Source organism: Camelus dromedarius, chromosome 3 (assembly GCF_036321535.1).
Source record: "Camelus dromedarius isolate mCamDro1 chromosome 3, mCamDro1.pat, whole genome shotgun sequence".
Taxonomy (NCBI): Eukaryota; Metazoa; Chordata; class Mammalia; order Artiodactyla; family Camelidae; genus Camelus; species Camelus dromedarius.
The window spans coordinates 46,050,859-46,071,657 of record NC_087438.1 but is presented as its reverse complement, the minus strand read 5'-3'; the positions used below and the strand labels follow the sequence as shown (position 1 = coordinate 46,071,657).

Here is a 20,799-nt window from a genome sequence, read left to right as displayed (position 1 = left end):
TATGAGAAAGGGACTTGGGAGATGATCTTGTTGAATGAGCTTCTTTTCTGGCTCTCTTTCTCTTAAGCAATGTTTTGCTTAAAACAGAGCAATATGTATCTTTTTGCTCGTCTCTTCCTTCGGTTTTCTAAGGGCGTTGCATATTTCGGGAGAAATTCCAGTCAGTTTTGGTATTTTTGTATTTTGCTTATTTATCCTACTGTGGCCTAAGGTCTCAAGCAAAGATTGCCCTGTGCCCCCAAACACGTTAGAAGCAAAACCTTTATTAATGGAATTCTGGTGAAAGAGAATTTATGCTTAACTCCTAGTTAAACATAAAACCCCCTTGGCCTTAATCCTAGGGGTTGAAATCCTTTCTAAAATGTTTACATTTGCTTTTATGTCTCTGCACATGTCTATGATCTAATCTCGCTCTGATGATTCAGCATGTAGGGAGCCCCTCAGTTCTAACGATGTTTTCTGGTTGGGGGAGACGGTACAGGAGATTGGAATGAATCTGAGCCTTGGCTGAAAAGGCTCCTTTAATTGCATTTGAATCCTGGGGCAGATTGGCATTCAATTCTAAAATCCTACAGACTCCAGCCCCAAACGCTGCCACTTCTTTAGCAGGACTGGAATGAAGTTTTTGCTTCCATCTTATCCACTCTTAGGAAGATTATGAAGCCTTGATAATAAAGACCAGGGGAAGAGCTGTGTCTACAAACGAAAAACAGCTCCTACAGGAATGATTCCCCTGGGGCGTGGCTGGGGGCTGCCTCACTTTTGGGCCCAAGGCCACGTGCTCCTGAGTTCCTGTCTTGACAGGAGACCTGGATGCGCCCACGAGGCACATGGAGGCTCCCAGCTCTTTCCCAACAAGTGTAAATGTGCTCGTTTACGTGGGGTGGACGAGTTGGACGAGTCACCCTGCAGTCTGTCTCTGTGCTCCTTTTGAGTTCAAGGAAAAGTGCCAGGTTGGAAGACATAAATAGCCCATCCAAAGACAGTTTAAAAATCTCCTTTCTCTCACCTTTTCCATCCCAGTTGCCAGAGTGATGGCAACGTGGGTCACACAAGAAGGTCGAGAACATGACAGCAGGTCAGGATTCCTCCTGGCCTCGGCTTCCTTTGCTTGCTGTGACAATGAGGAGAGAGCCCACTGCCTCAGGACTTCCGCACAACCTCTTTCAGCTGCAGGATTTACAACATTTATGAAGTAAATGGTCAAATAAATTAGAGCTGGGTCAAGGACAACAGGAGCTCGCTAAGGGAGCCCCGTGGTTCCGTGCTTGTCATGAATGATGTATAGAATGAGGTAATGCAACTCAAATTAAGTGAGAGCTGCAGAGTCACTTTCCACACAGCTGGGAGTGAAGCTTTTTGATGACTATGATTTTAAAAAATGTCCTGGAGCATCAGGAGGCTTGAATTCTAGAATCACATTACCTTGCTACCCTATGTCACAGGTATATCTGGCTGTCAAGAAGGTAGACTGTGTCCAAGGGGCAATGCCACGGATACTGACATTGGGAGGTTTGGGAAAGCCTTTCACTCCAATTGGTCCTGCCTCCCCATTTGTGGTCTTCGCTTTCCAACCTAGAGGATCAGCACTGTGGCTGCTGGAAACCTGGGAGATGGGAAGGTGTGGCTGGAGAGGACAAAAAGTGAAAATCTGAAATGGAGCAGTATGCCTTGAGGGAATTAATTGGCTAAAGCAGAACTTACAAGAAATGCAGCCTCGCAGATCCACTTAGAAACAGGACTTTTACCTGCCTTGAGCTTTCCTTCACTTGAAGCTGTGTGTCTGATGTTTACCATCGGCTGCCTTTTCTGGCTCAGGGGCTTTCCTTTCGAGGAAGGGAGTCGGGGAGGCATGGGCTAGCCCCTCAGTTCTGGCTGGGCAGCCTTGGGCCTCAGCTGTAAATGAGAGGGAACATCTGCCATTAAAAGTGGTTTTGAAAACTGATGTAATGTCAGTGGCTAACCAATCAGTTCTCTCCTTCCCTCTACTTTGCCTCTCTTTCCTTTTCCTGGGGACTTTCCTCATTATTATTCTAGTAGATGTTTCCCTTGAAGCTGATAAAGCTTCTGCTTGTAAAGTGGGCTTTGGGCCTCCTCTTTTTGGAAACTCTGCTTTAGCCAGTTAGTTCCTTTTGGAGGAATATATCCTGAGGATTATGAGAGAGAGAGGGTGAGGGAAAGAGAGAAACCACCATTTAGGGAGTCACTATAAGTGCATATGAGGATTGAGAAAAGGGTAAGAAAGAGGGCATTTTATCCACCATGGGTCAAAAAGGAACAAGATTCTTATAACCTACTTCTTTTCTACAGTGTCCTGAGCATTAGCAAGACACTGCCTGAGAGACAGGAAAAAGGATCTTCCATAGACCTATGCCTGTTTGACATTTGATTTTGTACTGCATACATTATTTGGGAATCCCCCAAGCTGAGAAATGTTTATAAGAAAGCTATTCCCTGGGGTTCCTGGCAGGAGCAAACACAAAACAGATATAGTGGGAGGTACCCTTAATCTGGTTCTCTTAGGATCCCCACAGATGAATACCTGCTGAATATGAGCTCATGATACAGAGTTGTAAAATACACAAGAAGACAATCTACCATGAATATGCATTAGTAAATATAAAAAAAATCACATTAGAATTGGATTGTTTCTAGTAATTTTAGACAGTAGAGTCATTGGGTAGAAGATAAGAAAATAATGTTTTAAGTGACGAAAGACATATAATAGGGAATTTAAAATACGAGAAAAGAACAAGCTATTATAAAAAATAATTCTAAAAAAAGGAAAGGCAGATTAAAAAAAAAACTTACTAGAACTTCTAGAAAAGAATATAGCTGAATGCAACTGAAATGAGAATTAGTAAGTGAAAGTAGATCTAATAAAATTACCCAGAAACTAGCATTGAGAGATAAAGCGATGGGAAGTACATGACAGGTGAAAATACATGTAGAATAGAATTAAAAGGTTTATATATGTTAATCATTGTTCCTGAAAGAAAGAATAAAGCAATTAGGGGAAAGGTAATTCTTTTTTTTTTCCCTATTAATACTTTGTTTATTTTATTATTATTATTTTTTATTGAAGTATAGTCAATTTACAATGTTGTGTTAATTTCTGGTGTAAACCATAGCGCTTCTCATATATATACATATATATATATATATGTATATATATAATTTATTTATTTATTTATATTCCTTTTCATATTCTTTTTATTATAGGCCATTACAAGTTCCCTGTGCTATACAGTAGGACTTTGTTGTTTATCTATTTTACATATAGCAGTTAGTATCTACAAATCCCAAACTCCCAATTTATCCCTTCCCACCCCCTTGGGGAAAGGCAATTCTTGAAGAGACAATGATTAAGAATTTTCTAGAGTCAAAGGTAGACCTAAGTCCTCATATTTTGGAAAGCACAAAAAATCCCAAGCAGATTAAATAAAAAGAAGTATACTAGACTTACTGAAATCCCAAAACTCGAAAGCGAAAAGAAAGTTTTAGAAACAGTAAAAAAGAAACAGCATATTATTTACAAGAACTTACAACAGATTTTTCAATCGCAAAAAAGAAGAAGAATATTTTTGACAGGAACTTGTCTATAGAAAATCTTTTTTCTTGTCTCTCATGCAGTATTTTACTAATGCTCAGGACGCTGTATAAACCAAGTGGATTATAAGAATCTTCTTTCTTTTTTACCCTTGGTGGCTAAAATGCCTCTCTCCTACCCCTTTCTTAGTACTTGTGTACATCCAAAATGATTCCCTAAATAGTGTTTTTTCCTCCTCCCCGCCCCCATAATCCTTAGAATATATTCCTTCGAAGGGAACTAACTGGCTAAAGTGCCAGGATAAAATTTTACCTTCGTTTTTGAATGATCACTTAGCTGAACATAGAATTTTTCAATAACATATTAAATTTGGAAATTAGGAGTGAGACACAAGAAGGAATGATGAACACATAAATTAGTAAGCATGAGATAAATCTAAATTAGTTTTCACTCTACAAAATGTCAACAATGGCAAAATTTAGAGGTAAAAAGACAGAGGAAATCAAAAGCTGTGCAAAAGCAACAGGCAAGACGGGAAGGCACTGATTGGATTTAAAGTGCTGTAAGTTCTTGTATTGTTTCGGAGGAAAAAAGAGATACAGATTAATTTTAAACTTTGTTATGGTAGGTATGCATATTAAAGATAAGTAGTTATAGTCATTAAAGAAATTCAGTCTTTGGAAAAAATCTACACATACATGTCCATGAGTACACACACACACACACACACACACACACTCCAAATTTCTCATTTACAGGTGAGTTCTAACAAACATTCAGTCTTATACACATGTTCCAGGTAATAAAGAGCAAATGTCCTCTAATTCATTTTATAAGACTAGTGTAACTTTGATAGAAAAATTGAAGTTTGATTGATATTAAAAACAGAAAAAGTCTTCTGCTGAAAAAGAATATGAAAATGAATACATGTAAAAATAAATAAAATAAAATAAAATAAAATATTCCCCCCCCCAAAAAAAACCCCAGAAAAAGTCAATTTGAAAAAGGAAATTTGCAGGCCAGCAATCACTAATGAACATAGGACCAAAAATCATAAATAAAATGTTTACAAGTCAGTATCCAACTGTTTCTTTATGAGTTTTATATATATGTACTTGTGTGCATGTGTGTGTATGTGTGTAAACCAAGGAGGGCTTACTAAATACTAATGTAAAGAAAGTTTAACAATAGAACCCCTTTTAATGTAATGTGACATATTAACTAAAGAAGAAATATTATGTAATCATTTAAATTGAAGCAGAAAAGACACTTGGAAAATTCAATATACTTCCATGGTAACAAGTTCTTAGTAAAATGGAAAAGGAGTATATGTGATAAAGGAGACTACAAAAATTTTACAGCAAACATTATACCCTAAGATATTGCCTTCAGAGAAGGATAAGATAAGAATGCCTGTCATCACAGCATCTATCAGTGTCCTGGGGGTTCTAGCCAGTGATGTCAGACGAGAAAAGGAAATGGAATACATAAACACGAGAAAAGAAGAAAAGCCCTTTTCTTGTTTCTTAGACAATGTATTTATATATCCGAGAGAAACTGCCAAATAATTCAAGAGATAACATTGTTGGACAAGAGATTGTTGGAGGTTGAGTACCAGGGAAGGTGACTCTGAGCTGGGAATTAGCATGCACAGAGTTTATTAGGTTGTACTCTTGATATCAACACCTGTGGAAGGCAAGGACGTGATTGTGTAAAGGGAGAAGCTGAACCATGATGCAGTCCTAAAGCAGGAAACCCTAAGGGAAGATCTGAAGGCAAGCTCCTTCAGAATCATCCCAAATTGGGGCGAGGAGGCCCCACCTCTCTATCCCTGAGCTGACCAGTTGCGAGGTGCAAAAGAAGGCTGGGAGATAAGGTCCAATTGTTGGTATTCCTTCCTGCACCTCGGGGGATAAATTCTTCAGTCCTGAAGGGGATGGGGATGCCCTGGGTCTACTTATTCATCTAAGTTCTGGGAGCCATTCTTTCAGGATTCTGATGGGAGTCCTTCCCCTGGGGGAAACTTGTAAGAGGAAGATGAGTGGGATGAACTATAGCTCCTATTGTTGTAGCTGGTCTTGGGCCCACAAGTGATACTCATTGATCCCTGTTTACTTTGCATGCCAGCTCCTTCCCACCCGCACCCTCCTCTTAGCTAGCCCCTCTGTTGGTCTCAGTGGCCGACCTGGTGCGGGACCTAGATTGTCACTGCTGAGAGGCCTGACGCTCTGGTCACTGATGCCCTTCTTAGGCCAGGGTTGCCGCACCTGTCCAGTTACCATCAAAACTGGGCAAAATAGTACCAAGAGGCACCAGGTGCATCACTTAAATGCCAAAATATTCTTCCCTGCCTGCATTGTGTAACAGCAACCCAACCTTCTCCTGAGAATCAGCGTTAACACCCCTGCCACTCATTATGATAATTGCATCTCCATGGCACCCAACAGTTAAGTGCTGTCACCTGGCCTCTGTTATTTCAAGGTCCCAGTATCCCCTTCGCTCTCAGTGAGCCCAGCTCAGTAAAGGTCTCTGCAACCATCATTCCTGGCCTGCAGACGGGGGCCACCACTGAACTTAGGGAGGCTGGTGCCCCTCTCACCAGCACTTTATTGCTTTGGGCCTCCTAGGGAGCACCGTCATCCTGTGGACTTCTCAGTTTGACGCGGTAAGTCCACTCTGGTAGGCCTGCTTACTTGAGTCTTTACCTATTTCTCCTGCTTTCTGCCTTGGCAATTCAGGCATTCTCCCTTCACTTAATGTGGACTAGGGGCAAACAAACTTTTCCTATAAAGGGCCAGAAAGTCAATATTTTAGGCTCTGTGGGCCACAAGCAGCCTTGTTTGCCTATCTTTATTTACTGAAGTATAGTCAGTTACAATGTGTCAATTCCTGGCGTACAGCATAAAGTTTTAGTCATACATATACATACATATATTCATTTTCATATTCTTTTTCATTATAGGTTACTACAAGGTATTGAATAGAGTTTCCTGTGCTATACAGAAGAAGCTTGTTGTTTATTTTTTATATAGTAGTTAGTATCTGCAAATATCGAACTCCCAGTTTATCTTTTCCCACCACCTTTCTCTCCGGTAACTGTAAGTTTGTTTTCTATGCCTGTGATTCCTTTTCTGTTTTGTAAATAAGTTCATTTCTGTCTTTATAGCCCTTTAAAAATGGAAAACACCTTCTTGCTTGTGGGCTGTACAAAAATAAGGCACGGGCTGGATCTGGCCAGCAGAGTGTAGTTTGTGAACCCCTGGGCCATGGCTTTTTCAGGCTTCTGGGAGTCTTCCTCGCAGGGTGTTTGCCTACCCTCCTTAAATGGACCCGTGTTAAATCCCACTTCCTGTCACGCTGCCCTCAACACTCCCTTGAGCCTGTGTCCTCAGCATCCAGTCTAGTGCATACTCTCTTGGCCCTTGCTGGGACACATTTTTGAGGTCCTGCAGCCGCTTTTTGGCAGGTTCTTTTCTTCTTCATCAGGCTCGGCATGTCCTTAGTTGTGGTCTTAGCTGCCAGGAGGGGAGGTGGAGGCAGATTCCAAGGGGGTTACATGTTGTCCTGCAAGAGAGAGGGAAAGAAGTAGACCTTAACAAGGAGGGGTGGGCCACTTCTGCAAGCTCCGAGGGTTCTGGGAAGGTGGAGATTAAAGAGTTTCAGGTGCGGGAATCCAGGAGTCCTCATTCCTGTGAGAGGGTTCATTCTTTCCCAGTCTAGGCTCTGAACTTACATAGTTGACCGGGATGAACTGAGAGGTTCATCTTCTTTGGAGCTTGGCTTTTCTTATGGGTAAGTCCTGTGTCTGGTCCTTAGCATTTCTTCTTTACTCTGCCCCCAGGCTGCAAGGTGTGCGAGCCACTTGATATACACGATGCTAGGAAGATCTTTGGCTTTCATATTTAATTTTTAATTGACCATTAATTTCTGTTTTTCTCTTTTTCAAAGGATTAATAAATCTTAGCTATAGTCACCCAATTCCACTGTTCATGTAGTTATTATTTGCCCCATATTTCTCAAATGCCTGATAAATCACATTCTCTTATGCACTCTTTCACAAGAATACCCTCTCAGTTTACCGCTAACAGAAGTTTTAACAATTTTACCTCTCCCGTGTGCCAGTGATGGGTCCTTACTGCCAGTCATGAAAAGGATGACAGAATTACAAAGCCTCATTTTAGCATTGTTTTCATGGACTGTTTCAGGTTGGGTTTTCCAGGAAGCACACTGTGAAATAGAGATGAACCTGCAGGGAGCATGTTCTTAAGGTTGATACCTGTGGGCAGGACAGGAAAGAAGCAGGACTTAATTGAGAGGAAGATGAGCTGGGAGTGTAGTCTCAATGAAGACCTTGGTAGGAAAGTTCTAGAACTGGGGCAGCCCTTCAGAGTTGTCCAGGCTAATCAGAGAGGGATAGGGAATGAAGACTTAATCAGGCTGTGCATTTGGGATTCCACAGAAAAGGGGTGTGACCTCAGGTACAAGGCATTTGCTAGAGAGAACCCACAGCTGGAGCTGTTTGCCAGTAGCATATCCCAAATAAGCCCAGCAAATAAGGGCTTAACAGGGGATCCAGGTGGTCTATCACAGCATTCACTACGAAGATCCCTATACACTGGCCACAAAAGTAGAAAATTTTCAAAGTTAGAAAATGTAATTTAAGTAATATTTTTTAAAAGGACTAACAATTCTAAGGTGTCTAGGAATAAATCTAATAAATGTTTGACATCTTGAGAAAAAAATTATACCTTTCTTGAAAGACATTAAAGTAGACTTAAGTAACTATATCATGTTTATGGATGGCAAGATTCAATATTGTAATGATGCTCAAATTAACACACAATTCAGAATCCCAAAAGCTTTAAAATATTTTCCAATATTATTCTAAAATTTGTATGAAAAACCAAAAGGATAAGAATAGCAAAAACAAGTTTAAAAGCAGAACAAGACAAGAGGACTTGACCTACTGGATAATAAGATTTATTAAAAATTAAAATAATCAAAATAGGAGGATAGTACATTGGAGTATAGACTGGTACATTCCAAAATAAATTTTACCCTTATTTGAATACTTAATACATGATAGTATATGACATATGATAGTAGTAGCATTGTAAATTAGTGGGAAAACAGATTTAAAAAAATAAATGGTGCTGAGACAATTGATGACTTCTGTAGAAAAAGATAAAACTATCTGTTTTATTCCATGAATAAAAATTTGATTCCAAGTAGACTGAATATGTATAAATTATAAAATGTTAAAACCTGTACAAGAGAATATACAGAAACACCTTTATGACTTTGTAGGAAAAGATTTTTTTTATTTTTATTTTTCTTGTTCATTTATTTTTTATTGAAGTACAGTCAATTACAATATGTCAGTTTCTGATGTGCAGCACAACGTCCCAGTCTTGCATATATATACATTTATTTGTTTTCATATTTTTTTCCACTAAAGGTTATTATAAGACATTGAGCATAGTTCCCTGTGCTATACAAAAAAAAAAAAACTTCTTTTAAAATCTGTTTTTTATTTATAGTGGCTAACATTTGTAAATATCAAACTCCCAAATTTATCCCCTCCCTCCCCCTTTCCCTGGTAACCATAAGATTGTTTATTAAGTCTGAGAGTCTGTTTCTGTTTTGTAGATGAGTTCATAGTGTCTTTTTTTTTTTTTTTTTTAGATTCCGCATATGAGTGATACTGTGTGGTATTTTTCTTTCTCTTTCTGGCTTACTTTGCTTAGAATGACGATCTCTAGGTCCATCCATGCTGCTTCAAATGGCATTATTTTATTCTTTTTTATGGTAGAGTAGTATTCCATTGTATAAATATACAATGTGGATGGACTTTAAAAGTAAAATCTTGAACCAAAAAAATGAAGTTGCAAAATATTTATACTATAATGTTATGTATTGTTGATGAATACATACATATTTACATGTGAGTAGTTCATCTATGTAATATTATTACATGTTACATATATACATTACATATTATATGTATAGTACATATTTTATAATTTGTGAAATATTATAAAAACATGAATAGAAGTAAAAGACACCAAATCAAAGACAATACTTCCTTCTGCAGAGGGGAATGTGAGAAGAATGGGATGGCTTTCACCATATCTGCAATATTTTTTTTCCCTTTAAAACCCTGAAACTCTAAAGATAGAAGGCAAAATTTTAAGCTTTGACAAAGCTGATTGGTGAGTCCACAAATGTTTGTTTTATTTTCTATGCTTTTTGGTATGTTTGAGCCACTTCAGAATTTAAGGAAAAAATTAAGACGTTTTAGTAAATAGACTGTCTAAGGAAAATCTATGATTGTGATCTGATTAAAATTAAAGTTGCAAGTCCTTATTTCTGACCAGTGAAAGCCAACTTTCATAGACCATGGTGCTTAGCCTGGTAAACTCTGTCTCAGATTCTACAGAGACTCTCAGAGGACAGTTAGAGGAACACAAATAAATCAAATATACCAAGAGTAATCAGAGGAGATCTCGTTAGTCTGTCTTCTCTGGTGATTTTAAGGGTTGGATGGGGGAAAGATTGTTGGTTCAGGGAAAACCTCAGATCAGGAACTTCTAAGAAGATTCAGCAACCTGCACAGCACAATCCAAGGCCTCTCTGTCACTGCTCCTAGGGTCAAGCTTCCTACTGTTCACGTTACCCCCCCGCATCCCAGTGTCTCTGTGGGCTCATTAACACGTCGCTCTAGGTGTGTCCTGGTCAAGAAGTTATGAAGCTGTGACATTCTAGGCCTTCCTGTTATGGAAGGAGCATGGAGGCATCCTGGCTGAGAACATCCCCTGTCTGCTCAGTGGAAATGGAAAGATGGAACTGTGCTGGGAGGACTGGGGACCAGAGCCGTGATGAGGGAAACCTTGACAAGCCTCAGAGCTGAAAGGAACCTTAGAGACCATTGACTTAGTCTTTTGCATGTGTGTGTGCAAACTGTTTGCTGCAACAGAATTATGTAAAGAAGGTGATCATGAAATTGCTTTGGTTAGAGCAAATGAGGGAGCCCCAAGGACCAGTCCTCCCGCCCTCTCTTCTCACATCCTCAACAGCCCCGACCAGGCCCTAGGAAGCATGTGGTGTAAAACACTGGTTCACATCCAAGCCCTTCTTTTGACACAGGAGGATACTGACGTCTAGCGGGGTGCTGTGATTTGCTCAAGGTCACACTCAGCTGGTGGAGGTACAGCCCTTTCACTCTTGCCAGTATTCTTTCAACCTCACCCTTCGAGCAGTTTCTTGGTTTTCTTGCAATTGAGCCAGTATCAGCAGACTATATTGGTTTGTTTTTAATTTCTTTGTATGTTTATCCATTCTCTATATTCTAGATAAAAAGAGAAACACTCAAAATTGTCTTTTTATCAGTCCATGATATTACCATCCTGCTATATTACCTTTTATTTCACTGAGCTCCATGTGAAGGAATCAGAGTTAATTCTTAAGTATCATAATGATGGAGGACGGAAGAGGGATCCAGACTAAGTCCTGGTGAGGGAGCTAGGAGTTCAGTGTTAAGGAGAGGAGTGTCTCACTCTGCCTGTTCTCCCCAAGCAGCTCTCTTCTAAACCTCACTCATTTAGATAATAATTTGGTTTCTCAAGCTGCATTTTTAAAATGCCCACATCTTCCCTCCAGGTAAAACCCATTGATCACTTACACCACAAAGTGAATATTAATGATGTTTCTTGCGCATTTTCTACATGCCAGGCACTATGCTAAGTGCTTCTCATGCATTATCTTATATAATCCACATAATAATGGTCTGAAGTATATACAACTATTATCTTCATTTACAGTAGGATTAATGGAGGTTTATAGAGATTAAGTATTTCACCCAAAGCACACAGCTAATAACTAGCAGAGTCAAGATTTGTGTCCAAGCTCTTAGCGGTTATGCTATCCTGCAGTGAACTGTTTGATACCCAACTGCCCAGTTAGGGAATGGGTGTTTCACTGGGTGTGTGGAAGAAGGGGTAATTAATTACAGAGCAGATGGGCATGGCTGGGTGTGGCTTTCCTCTCCATTTTACAATATGGCTTAAGTTGCTTCTGTACTGATTTTTTTTTAATTGAAGTATCATCAATTACAATGTGTCAATTTCTGGTGTACAGCATAGTGTTTCAGTCATACATATACAGACATATTCATTTTCATATTCTTTTTCATTATAGGTTACTACAAGATATTGAATAGAGTTCCTTGTGTTATACAGGGAAATTTATTTTTTATCTATTTTATATATAGTCGTTAATACTTGCAAATCTCAAACTCCCAATTTATCATTTCCCACCCCCTTTCCTCCTGGTAACCACAAATCTGTTTACTATGTCTGTGAGCCTGTTTCTGCTTTGAGATAAACTCATTGGTCTTATTGATTTTGATTAGAGATTCCCAAGAATAAGTAAAGCCTAAAAGTAAAAGATTCATCTAAATATCACCAAATTGTAAGAACACAAAACTGTATGTAAAGTGTAAGATTTGCTGTAAAACACTGACATGAATGAGAGCCTAATTTCTGGAGGAGCTATATGCTATTAGCACTGATTTTCCTTTTTGCCTTTGTAGACTCAATTCTTAAAATCAGCTTTATAGTGAGAATTGACTGTTAAGGATATTTAAGTAATACAAAATTTAATTACTGATTGTCTATTTCAAAGAGAGGTAAACTGACTATTTGAAATAATACTTAAAAAAATATTTTTGCAAATGGTGTCAGTTTTCATATCATTCAAATTCATTTGCAAGAAACAGACTACCAAACTCAAATGGGCTTAAACAGCAAGGATATTTGTTAGGTCTTACAGCAGGCAGTTTGGAAATAGAGTAGGCTTTATGTTTGATTGATTCAGTGACTCAAATGTCAAAGGTCAGGTTCTCTCCATCTCTTCATTCTGTCTTAAGCTTTGGTTTCATTTTTGGGTTGGTTTTCCTGTGTTCACAAAATGGCTGCCAGCAACATTTAGGGATACAAGCCTGCTTATTCACATACAGTGAAGAAGAGGAAGCCGGCTGCTTCTTACTTTCCCCTAAGAACAAAGAACACCATTCCCAGAAACCTCCTTTCCTTCTCACTGGCCAGAATCAAGGGTCGCATGACGATATCTAAGCTTATCTCTGGAAAATGGGTTGAGATTACTCCTAGGCAGCCTGGCCGATCTCTTCAAATGAGGTTGTTCCCTCAGACACCATTGCTTTTTCTCCATAAGAGAGAAGTGGAATGTATGTCATAGATGAACCACAATCCCCAGTGTAGAATTTGCCTACACCAGATGGGTACCATGATTCATTGACATATTCGAGAGACATGTATTAAATATCTGCCATCTGCTCAGAACCAAGAGAGTCTAAAGAAAAGTTACACATGAATACATTTTCCTATTAGGTGACAAAAATGACAAACTGTGGCTCATGCCCCTTCTGTTTTCTCCTCCTTACACTTCGGTGTAAGCACTCAACAAAAATCCCAACACAGCCAAAGACTGGACTAAAGATGGAAACTAAGCCCAAATTAGTGGCTCCAAAACAAGGAAACTGGCCAAATTCATCCAACCAGTTAGTTACTAATTATTAAACACAATCCTTTGGAAGACTCAATCTTTTTTTTGTATAGATCAACTTCCCTTTATCAGGTGACAGCTGACTCTGACTTAAGCTTTAACTCTGGAGAACACTGGATATGCATCTCTATAGCCCACAACTCATCAGTCTGACAGCTAGAAACCCTACTCTTAGGCTGAGTATGTTACATACTTAAATCTTTTCTATTTAGAGGGGTGGGAGAAGGGCTCAAAAATTCTTACATGCAGAGCTTAGCATGCCCTATGTTGGTAAAATAATTTCATTTGTCAGTATGAAATACCTTCAGAAGCACTTCCCTTGAAAGTGATTGAGATATGAGAGCTGGGAATAAGTTATGAGTTGTCTTATACTGTGGTTTAGCAAGATTTGAAGTTGGCCAAATAAACAATTTTAACTCTCTCCTTTTTTTTTTTTTTTTTAAAACAGCCTGGCTGACTGCACCTGCCTCTTTATTAACCGCAGAAAAGTGAAAACCTAGCAACATGAAATTAAATCTTTTTCTGCTTTGGCACCAGTATGCCCATGGAGAGTGCTAAAGACATGTGGAAGATTTAATGCTTAGGGAAAGCAAAAGATTATTTGCTTCTACCCCAGCAACAGAGCTATTCTCAGAGCTCTGATTGCTTAAGAGAGGCACGGCACAGGCACAGCTTCCCTTTCTATCTCTTGCTTAGACTTCTAAATTCTTGTTAGTTTATTTATTTGTCAAAGAGAAGATGGCATGGTCTAGAGCAGTGCTTTTTGAGTTTGTTCTTCTGGGTGACTCACAGGCTGATCACTAATAGTATTTGTGTTTATAAAGAGATGATAATCTACATTTCTGCTTTTGACATTGTTTTATTGTTGAACTCCTAGTTCATAAAACCCAAGAAGCATCTTATTCTAATTCCAGCCAGGGTTTGATGGTGGAAGGGAATAGAGAGGTGGGAGCAGAGAGATGTGAAAGTAGGTGACCTGTGGTTTATTTTGTTGTGCCAAAATGGCAACGTGGGCTTTGACTTGCCACAGTCCTAAATGCACGTGACTTTGCAGAGCTCAGCCTCTCCCCCTTCAAATGGCTTTATATTTGATGACTTTTGTTTCCCACAAATGTTAGACACCAACTCCCCAAACTATTCTGTACTGCCCCACATGTCTCTTACCATGCAAGCCTTTATCCCAGTCTAAGTGTGGATCTCACCTGTGTCAGAGTATTTCATATACAAAGTTTAAGACCCACTACTCTAGAACCGTCAGAATACTCTGAATACACTGAAGAATGAGATTAGTGGCCAATTGGGAGAGCAAAACAAGTGGTTGAGTCTGCTTCCCACCTGTCTCCATAACTGGCCTTTTTTTTTTTTTTAAACATCAAGGACTTGGTGAGTTGTAGACATGCTCTCCCCATTGTTCTTCAACCCAGTAAATGGAATATCATCAGTATCATCCACTCTGTTTGTTTGTTTATTTTTCTCCTTTTTCAATTTTATTCAGTTGAATCCACTCTTTGTTTAGATTAGAAACATGGGAGCACTCCGTAATGCTTCCTTTTTTGTTAATCCTCACATCTAATTCATTCTGAAATCCTGTCATTCTCCCAACAAAATACAGAGAATGTGTCAACGTCTGTAGTCAATGTCCTCGCACAAGCCACCATCATCTCTAATCCTCAGGAATTTTCTCTCGTTTCTTTGGTTCAGTTATTAGTTGTCTATAATCCATTCTCCACCTTGAGGCTAGAATTTTCTTTTAAAAATACAAATCAGAGTATGATGATCCCCTTCATAAATCTCTCTTTGGTTCCCTAGTACTCTGAATAAAATCCAACTCCTTACTACAATCTCCTAAGCCCTGCTTGATCTAGATTTTCCTAACTCCTTCAATTTCTCTGTTGCCTTCAATCACTATGCCCAGAGTTGTTACCCTTGTTTTGCTTTTTTTTTTTTTCCCCTGTACCTGGAAATTTTCTTCAACTCTTCACATGGTTTTAGCTTAAAAGTAACTTCCCCCAGAGGCATTCCTTGATTGTCCTTCCAAAGTGGTGTGGTAGTTACTACAGACTGGGTTGTTTAACATCCATTCAGACTCGCTTTTCCTGTGCCAAGACAGCAAAACTAAAGTTCACATTTCCCAAACTTTCTTGGAACTTGGATCCTAGAAATGATTTTGTTTCCAGGAACAAAGTGCAGGGTACCCATTTAGTGGTTCACAAGGTCTCCATTTTGGTGGGACCAAACATTATTTTGTTGCCAAGGACTCTGGCAGCAGTGGTATGATTCTGGAGCAAGCAGTTGTAGCTATAGCTACAATGTGTAGCAGCAAAGGGCAGCTTCCTGATTCTGTGGCTCTGCAGCAGCTGTTTTAATTGCATTGGGGGCTGGAATGGTTCTGTAGTCAGCAGGGGTGTAGTGCTTTCTTAATAGAACAGCCTCTTTTTTTTAATTGAAGTACAGTTGATTTATAATGTATTAGTTTCTGGTGTACAGCATAGTGATTCAGTTTTATATAAATATAATATTTTTATATAATATATAATATTTTTCAGATTCTTTTACATTATAGGTTATTACAAGATATTGAATATAGTTCCCTGTTATACAGTGTGACCTTGTCTTTTATCTGTTTTATATATAGTAGTGTGTATCTGTTAATCCCAAACTCCTAATTTATTCCTCTCCCTGGGTTTTCCCCTTTGGTAACCATAAATTTCTTTTCTGAGTTGCAACAGCTTCTTATGACAGATTATGCAGAGGCTAGGGATTGTTTAAGGGGTCAGTCTAAAACTTGCTCTTCCAACCATCTTAACAATTTTATAATCACAGAATTTGCTTTATAGAATCTCTTTCTGTTTAAACCAGCTAGAGTGGATTCTGCTGTCTGCAATGAAATCTGGATCAATGCAAGTGCCTTCCACAAGTTACTCTTTAGCTCATCTTTTAATTTTTTTCCTTCACCCTTATAACTTAAACTATTCATGTATTGGCTTTCTCCATTACAATACAAGCTTCCTGAGGATGGGGCCTTATCTATCTGCTTCACTGCTCTGTCCCCAGCACCTAGGACAGCTCTTGATGCATGGGAGGTGTTTCATAACCATTTGTTACGTGAATGAGTGGGCCCTAGGCATTTGCAGAGGTACTCTACACTATACCCGGGCAGTCTTAGTAGCAGGGGCTTTTGCTGTGCAGCTTCAGTCTTTCATTTGACTCACCATTTGTTTCTGGTTCAGCTCCAGTTTAGTTCTTCTGACTCAGCAATGGAAACATGCACTTCTGATGATGACAGAGTGAGTCCTTAAATTCTCTAAAAGCTCTACATTAGGAAGCTTCTGCTAAGTGATGCCTTGTACCACCACCAGCAGAGCAGGGCTTATCTGGATTTCATTATCAGTGGTGTCAAGCAGCAGGGCAGAGACTGGTAAAGGAGGGCCAGCCCAGCTTGGCCATTGCAGGCCTCTCTTGCTTGAAAGATTATTTCACAAACAATACCAAGTCGGGACCCTCTCCTTCTGAAAGATTATCCCATCCATTCTGGTTGCTTGCACTATTTGTCTTTCCCTTTGTCTATTTCCAAATGATACAAAGGTCCAGAAATGTATATTGTCTTTTTGCTTTGTTTTTAGCAAACTAAGAAGTTAGGTTCTCAGCATAAAATGTTGAATAATAGATTATTTGCCTAAAATAATCTCTGCCTTATTCAATTTTTCATCCTCGTGCTTAGTACAGAATCTTGTACGTAATGGATGCTCGATAAATGTTTGAAGAATGATCGAATGAGTGAATCATCCTAGCTTTGTGCTTTAAAAAAAAAACTGGCAAAAGGTTAATATATGCAGAAAAGACTCAGTATATGAGAAAAAAAAATCCCACATATGACTTTGATTCTATTCAAATGTGTTCCTGCAGTTAGGCAAGATTTCATTAACATTTTCTCCACATCATGCCTGCTGAATATCATCGCAAGACTTAGTTGACAAATGCCATTCACAAACCACATCCCCGAACCTAAGAGGGTGTCTGGCCACATGAGGGACTTCCTCTTCACAATTCTGATACAGAGAAGACAGCAAATGTCAAATGTTCTTTTTCAGAACTTGCATACAGAATGATCTGCTTTTCCAAGGTCAGGGCAAGCACCCACTTTACTTTGCATTCATGAGCAAGATTGCTGGCTGGCGACAGGTAACCTTCAGAGAGAGAGGCTGTCATTAGCAGAAGGGCACAGGCTGGGAATTGAATCTTCCTAAAAAAGACACATCTGCCGGCTGGCAGGGGAAGGAGCTCATGTCAGGGCAAGCTACTAACTGGCAGTGGAGGGAGGCTGGTTACTGATTAAGCTGGGCAAGACATTTTAAAAGCAAAGAGTACTCCCCAAGTTGAGATTAGGCAGGCTCTCGCAGCCGCAGCCAGGCAGGGAGTGGGGAGTGAGTGGGTGGAAAAGGGTGAGGTCAGGAAAAGGACAGGGATGGGTATGCCCTTGGCTTGGTGGGAGGAAGCAGTCTCGCAGGGGGTGGCCAGGCCCTCTGCTCTGTCGCTGGGTTGGCCAGAGACAGGTAATGTCTATCTCGAGGGCAGAAATTCCTGTCCTTGAAGTTGAGACATTTGGTGGCTTTGCCAGCTGTCTCAAAGGGCAATGTGAAATTCCCAAACCCAGGTGGTTTCCAAGTCTCTTGGCTAATACATAGATCGTACATCTACCTTCGAGTACCTTTTGAAGGCTGAATATTTCCCCTTTCCAAATGCCTGGGAGTTGCTGCTGCGGTTGCCTTTTTTTTTTTTTAAACATATTTACCGTGTAACAAACCTTAAGTTATGTGGTTTGCAGATATTATATAATTAAATTGACTCCTCACAACCTGATGAGATAGGTGTATTCATCCCATTTTAGAGATGATGCTCCTGAGGCTCAGGGAGGTTGAACAACTTGTCCCATGACACAGAGCTGGAAAGTGACAGACTTTCCCAGAATGAAAGCAATTCTGTCCCTGTCTTGGGGAATGAGTCCTTCATGGTTCTGTGCCAACCGCAGAAGATTTAAAAGATATTTGGCCCTAAGGCGTGCTATTTTCCATAATTGGGAACTAACTGTACATTATCACTCTTGTGTCCCTCAGTTTATTTTATTAATTATAGGTCAATCAAAGGTTTTTTTCCCCCCCAGATACAACTGAATGAAACAAAATGTGGACTGGCTATAGGATAGGCAGCGAGCTCACGAGGAGTGGGCAGCTAGCTTATAAAATGCTAGCATCAAAGCTGCAGCCTCTCCTGTCTTCTCCTCGCCTAGGCCACCCTCCCTGACACCTGAAATTCCCTGGAGCAGAACCACTGGTTTAGGTGAGAGTTCTCAGTCCCTGCTGAGATGTCAGTTTGTTGCATCTGAGGACTGATGTATGGATAGTGACATTATTAATGCTTCCCCTGTATATATTGATTTCCCTCCTTTGATTTTCTCAACAAACCATAAGGCAACTATGCTCTCTTAGCCTAGGTTAGTGTATCAGAATAGACAGTACTGAGCAAAGCCCTGAGGGAATGGAACGTAGGACAGGTTTGTTTCGATGTTAAGAAAGATGATCAGGAGAGGTTATCAGAAAAGGTCAGGAGCATTAGACCCTGTCCCTTGGGGGTGGATCCTGATAGATGTGAAAGTAGCCAGAGACCAGCATCAAGGGTTGAGTATCCCAGGAAGCGAGGATGAGACCATGGAGAGTTGTGAAGCTAAAATGTGAAGACTGTATGTAAAGGAGAATCCATAGGCAATTTCATGTATTTAAATTTCTATTTTTTTTTAGATAAGATTTATCAGTGTGTACCACTCAATAATTACATTGTATCACAGAAGTAAACCATAGCTCTTAACAGTTTTACCTTGGCAGTCCTAGAGCATAGAGGAGATGTGGGGAGAGAGGATGAGAAATGGGAGGAGGATCATGGAGTTGATAAGCACATTTCTCATGCCAGAATTGGGACAGGGCACGGTGTTGCCAGCTTCTCCTCACAGGCTCTTTCCCCAGGAGATCAGAGATCCCAGATGGGCTTGGAAGGCACTCACGGATGCCTGACCATGGCGTGGACTGTGCCGGCACGCCTTCCTCCCCCGGAGATGGGCCTGGGAATGGTCCCCCAATGGGAAATTCCAGGACCTCTCACCCACTCCACTCTTCCCAAACTGGAGAGCTTCTGATGCTTTCCGGCATCTTCCTCTTCTCCGACTTCTCCTGACACTCCACCCAATCTTACAGCTCTCTGAGAGCTTACTGTTCCCTTAGGACTGGTGCCAATGAGGGCAGGGTATTAAAGACCAGTCATATCCCCCTTCTCCGGGGTCTCCTCCCTGTATGCTGGTAAAGGCCGTGCGGGCCCAGGAGGATTTGTCAATTCAGCAAAGTCTGATTTTCATTTCCTCTGTTCCTCCTGCTGTGTTTCAATCCAGCCAAGTGTCTTGTGCCCTCATTTCCTCTCTCTCAGCCCCATCGCTACCCTCCCCTACTATTTCCTGTATTCTGGTCCTAGACCACCCCCTGCTGTGAATCATTCTCCTCTTCCTTTTTAGCCTCCTTTTCCAAACTGACCTGTCCTAGGTCTCATTGTTTCAGGACCTGTTCTCATGTGGGTGATACCTGGTTGTCCAGATACATGAAAATTTACTAGTCTGTGGGCTACCTAATATGTTACTTCTTCCTGATAAGCAGCACCTTCGAACATGTTAAGATAGACCTTTGTCTATATAAGAAGCCTTCCCAGGAGTAACTAATGGGAAATGAACAATCAGCAACCAAACGGGGAGACTTCTTAGTCATTGATCCCCTTCCCAGGGGATTCAGCCGCCCCTTCTTTGTCTGTGTGTGATGGGCTCTGGGACAGAGGTCTGGAAGCCTAGACTTGCACTTCATCTTGGCACCTAGCTGTAAACCTCCCTGGAGACTCCAGGGTCTCCATCTGTAAAGGAAGTGTTGATAGTGAGAGGGCAATCTCCTGTCTCTAGGTGTGACTTGGGAGAAGGCTACTAAATGATTGCAAAGTACTCTGCAAGTACTGAGCATTTAGGAAAAGCTTAATAAAAAATTTGAATGAAATTTCTCTAGAAGTTTGATGGGAGGTTGAGATGGGTTCCTTGGCAGAGTTTAGTGCTGGAGAGTGAACTTCTTGCCATGCATTAGAAAAAAAAAAGCACCAAAGGAAGTATTCAGGGCCATTAGATGTTTTCCACCCTGAAAAATACCTGAGCTTGGCAAGTTTGGGGGATGATTGCAGCCAGCTATTGTCCAATTTTGTGATGCTATCTTAAGGCATCTTAGAGACACATTGTGCTGTGAAGGTTTTTAGGCTGGTAGAGGAGGGGTTGGTGGGGGACAATCCCAGGATATGACTTCGCTTTTTCATAGAGTTAACTCTGTGGAATATGCATGGTTCCAGATGTTGGCCTGAATAAATCCTGACCACTTGCCTTGCTTCAGAAGCCACCTAAAATTGGATTTGGTAATATTTACAAGGCAGTACAGAGTGTCCCGGGAAAAATTCAATGACACCAAACTGCTCAGGGGGGCATGTTGACATTTCCATTTTCTCCCAGGTTAGGGTATGAGTGCCTCACATCTGGTGGCCACTTCAGTTTATATGGAAATGAAGATCTTAAATTCCACCTCTGCACAGTCTTCACTTGG

General features: G+C 40.3%; 1 long non-coding RNA gene across 1 annotated transcript in view; it reads left to right on the top strand.

The window, feature by feature from the left end:
• The first annotated feature begins 6,073 nt into the window (after nt 1-6,073).
• The window catches only part of LOC135319739 (uncharacterized), a 362,830-nt gene continuing 348,104 nt past the window's right edge, over nt 6,074-20,799 (top strand). Inside the window, exon 1 of the long non-coding RNA XR_010378574.1 lies at nt 6,074-6,215. This is a non-coding gene — a long non-coding RNA (uncharacterized LOC135319739). The remainder of the gene's footprint in view (nt 6,216-20,799) is intronic.